This window comes from Dermacentor variabilis, unplaced genomic scaffold (assembly GCF_050947875.1).
Source record: "Dermacentor variabilis isolate Ectoservices unplaced genomic scaffold, ASM5094787v1 scaffold_14, whole genome shotgun sequence".
NCBI classification, from domain to species: Eukaryota; Metazoa; Arthropoda; class Arachnida; order Ixodida; family Ixodidae; genus Dermacentor; species Dermacentor variabilis.
This window is the reverse complement of record NW_027460302.1, coordinates 11,234,150-11,238,842: the sequence shown is the minus strand read 5'-3', so window position 1 is coordinate 11,238,842 and position 4,693 is coordinate 11,234,150.

Sequence of the window (4,693 nt, the reverse complement as noted above, 5' to 3'; positions counted from 1 at the left end):
CTACTGTGTTGTGGACTGCAGACCAGTTAAAGACGAGGAGTGTCACAGGTACACTTTCAAACAAAGCACGTTCGCTGGGTTACACCGAGGCAAAGCCGCCACTCACGCCGGAAAAAATCTCGTCTCTAAAGGGTATATATCTTTTTCCTGTGGCCTTTAGAAAGTTTGCATATTGATCTTGTGCATGTTTTATATTTTTATTATAATGTGGTTTATTCTACATAAAACTGGCACATAAATTTTGATTAATTGCCTTGTGTTATGTTCTACCATTGAATAACGGAAACAAAATATTTTAGCTCTGTTATTTGTGCATGTGATGGCCAATTCAGTATTTTTGCAGCAAAAAGAAAGTTGAAGGCTTGTTTATTTGAGTTATTGTTACCATGGTCTTTCAGCCGATAGTACAGTAAAAGCTCGTTAATTCGAACCGCAAGGGGAAGCCGCTTCAGTTCGAACTAACGAAAGTGAAGGAGAACAACAGTACACGGTGATTTGGAAGTAGTAGGGCATGCCAGAAATTTAATGCTTTAAAAAGTCCGTGATCGTAGCCTGCCTTTTTTCCTTGAAGGTGACAGCTAGCACTTCTTGCTCTAACGAGCTAATGTGGCGGAAGGCCTCCTCTTTGCCTTCTTTAAAACTGAAGAAGAGACGGGCAGCATTCAATCCAGCCATGACCTCCGCAGCGGAGGGCCTCACTGGCGCGTCGTCTTTCTCCTCCTCCTCGTCACTGGCAGCGACAGGTTCAGCGCTTCTGACCTGAGAAATTATGTCCTCATCTGTCAGCGCACCACACACCACTGCACTCTCGTCCATGTCGACAAAGTCAGCAAAGATGTCCAAAACGTCCGCCATGGGAGCGGTGACGCCGTCTTCGGGCGCAGGTGGCTGGTTTCCTCCTTGTAGAGCTTGTGCGCCGAAGCCACAGTGGCGATAGCAAGTTGCTATCGTAACTGCAGTTACTTGCTCCCAAGCACGCACATGCATGTGTAGTGCACTTAGGAGCGTCACCTGATAATTATTGCACAAAATAATTTGCTCCAACAGATGGCGCCGGTAAAATGATTTAAAATTTTGAATGATACCTTGGTCCATGGGCTGCAGTGCCGCTGTAGTGTTAGGTGGAAGGAAGGCTAGCTCAATGGCCTTCGTCTCAATGTTGACCTTATGAGCCCAACAATTGTCACCGAGCAGGAGGACTTTCCGTCCACAACGCTCAAACTTTTTGTCCATCTTCGCTAGCCACTGTCCGAACAGTTCCCCCGTCATCTATGCCTTTCTGTTGGCCGCGTAGTCCACCGGGAGGGACGGGATCTGGGTGGCCAACGTAGAACGGAGAGGAGGCAGCCGCTGCTGCCTTCTGGCTGACCCCGCACCGGTTAGATCTTTTGCCGATTTTGCTTTCTCTCGCCGTTCTCTTTGTTCCGGAGGCGATGCAGCCTTGTGTGTATGCAGTAAGTGCGCTTCTCTGGCAGTGTGCCAGGCGCCATGCCGCCGGCACGGTGGCGCGTAGTTCGAATTATCCGTGGCGGAACCTTCTCGCGCTTGAATTAATGGGCTTTTTTATACACAGACTTCTGGGGAGCTTGACCAGACAAAATCGTACAGTTCGAATTATTCATAAATTCGAATTATTGAAGTTCGAATTAATGAGCTTTCACTATACTTGTCTGCCAACTGTTTTCCATATTTTGCTCTTACAGTGAAACCTCATTAAACCGTAGTTGGCCGGAGCTCGGGAAAAGTACTTACTAAACAGCAGTACTGCTTAACCGAAATAGCATGAGATCGCCCACTTACCTGTCAAAAACTGAACTCTGAGAGAGTGCGATGAAAGGGGGAAAGAACAAGCAGTATTTATTCACTTTGCGCAAAAAAAGTGTTATTTTCGTTTGATGCCGTGGCGGCCTAGCAGCAACAACAGCGGCCTGTCGTCGGCTCACTCATAATTTGCTCATTTGCGCAAGATGCGTGAGGCAGCCAATCGCAGTCGAGAATTCTGATCCGCATCGGGCTTGATCGTGATCAAAAGTGTTCACTGGTGTTACTGAAGCTGCGAGCCAGCTTTTCAGCCAGCCCCCTCTTCTCGCCAAGCACTCGCATGACAATCTTCTCATTGACATTGCATGTTCTCCATGCATGCAGGCGGTAGCGCTGCAGAAGTCGCGGGGCGCCTTTTTCATTGCCGGGTGCTGTTCTCATCGCGGCGATTGCATTCATGAGGCTGACGTAACGCGCAGCTTCTGATACTGTCGGGCCTGAATCGTCCGTGCTGTCGCTTTTCATGTCGTCTTTGTCACTGTTGCTGGTTGACACTTTGGCAACAACAGAGGCAACAATGGCGAAAAGTCGAACCTTGTAGCCGACATCTCTTCGCGGTCGCAGCAGCGCTGCCGAGCAACTTCGCATTCTAAATGCCACGCACCGTAGCCAACAGTAGATCCTTGTCGTGTGCCAGCACCGACTTCTTCGTATCACGTTCGATAGCACGAACGATGCCTATTTGTTCTTCTATGCTGAGCACTCGGCGTCTTTTTTATCCGAGCTTCCGTATGACGCGAGTCCTTCTTTGCACGATGCCACAATGCTCTCTAGCGTGGCGCCGAAAGGATGTTGATGTGGCTTCACGCGCAAACGCACAGGATGCTTGGAGGCCATTCTGATTTCTGAGGCTTGTTCTGCCGGGCTGCTCGATGGAGACCACGCACTGCTGTGATTGTGCGATGAAAAGTGGAAACGCTACTTGTTAACCGATATGCATGCAATAAGCTGGTACGGTTTATGCGGATACAAAACATTATTTTCAATGGGCACTGAGTCGGCGATTTCACTGTACTACTTTTAAAACGAAACTACTGTTTAAGCGGGTACAGCTTAACGAGGTTTTACTGCGCTAGATTTCTGACTAAAATTTTGCACAAGAACGCAAGCTGCAATCACCGGTGCATTACTGAAGTTAGTGCAGCAACTTGCTGCACTCGGATAGTTAGCCATATCTTTATTTTTCATCACTGTAGGTATACTAAGATGCTCATTATGGTCAGGTGTTAACAGTGCTCATGCATTGCAAGTCATATGGAGCAAAATGTGGTACTATCGGCATCAAATAAAACGTGAACAGTGGAGAGCATAACTGAAGGTTTAGGGTGGACCGTCCAGTCATCACCATCGGCAGGCGTGCTCATCCGGTTTGAATATACTACATGATGATGCTCCCCCTTTTCGTTTCTGTTCTGGCTCTCTTTTATTTGAATGTGACAGAAGAAAAATTGAAGAAAACAGAAGCTAAAATATCAAAGTACAGGGTGAGTATTATTGCCCATTGCGGTGAAACCGTATATGCTATTGGTGTCAAATGAAACGCAGTGGTACAGTTTGCACTGTCGTCATTACTCTGCTATAACCTTTCGCTTTCAAATAAAAGAGAACCAGAACAGAAACTAAAATATTGCAGTATAGAGGGAACATCATTGTGTAGGACGGTCAAACCGGAAGTATGTGCACGTCAATGGTGTCGATTGCCTGGGCGCAGGCTTTACCTTCAGTTAGGAGCTCCGTTCGTCATTTCATGTCGATAGTATCTCACTAGCAGTAGGTGTAACAGCTTTTATACATGGATGCTTCATAGCTTCATATTAAATATGAAGTAATCAAGCACACCACTGTTACACACGACTGTGCAGAACAATAATAGCGCACTTATTTTTTTAAGGAAATTAATTCATGCGTTCACAAGCAGTAGTGGCTTCCTTTGCAAACTAAATTTGTCTTTGCCTACATACTGTGCTGCAGTGACTTCTGAATGTGCCCATGGAGTAATAAAGAACTGTGCTTAGTTCTGTGTTTCCTTTATGAGGTTAATAGTTTCACTTTCTATGCAGCGATGTTTGCCATCTACATGGGCGACGTGACAAAGGAGGTGGCGGACAAGCGAATGAAAATGGTCCGCAAGCATTTGTCACAAAAGCTTGGTGACGTGCAGCGGCGCTGAATTGTGTGTATCAGCCACGAACATTAAGGTGTTCAATAAATCTATCAGTCGGAGCCTTCAGGTTCCCAGATGTCACATCAATGCATACCCTCATGCCATGGAGGAAGAGTAGATTTTAATGAAGAGAAAGGAGAAGAGGTTGGCCTGGAGAGCTTGTCTCTAGCCTGCTATCTTCCCTGGGGAAAGGGGAAATGGTAAATACAGGGAAGGGTAGGTGGCGGGTGATTGTTATGGTACAATGAGCTACTATATACACATTCAATATGCGGAGGCGTACTGTAGATGCAATACACGCAAGAGTAATCTTGTCCACACAATAAGTTATCATGCAAACCCATTTTGCACTGTCTGCATGTCTCGCAGGTTCTAGAGGCTCTCGTCTAAACCAGTCTCATGTAGAAAGTTCAAGAGACTTTATGGCACGTTGGGCACAGTCAACTCTTCACCACGTGCCCAGAATCTTTTCTTCCTAAAAGGGGCGATAGTCCAAGCAGTCAACACTAGATTTAAGTGTTCTTCATTCGCCCGATTAGTGAGGGCACACACAAAGTACTTGAGCTATTGTCTCGGGAGTGTGACAGACGCTACAGTGCTGAACATGAAGGCTGTGATGTGCAATTTTGTTGCCTTTGACCCTCTTGTTGCATGTCACCCAGAAAGAGTATAGAGCACCAACAAGATGACATAGGATGGGACACACTC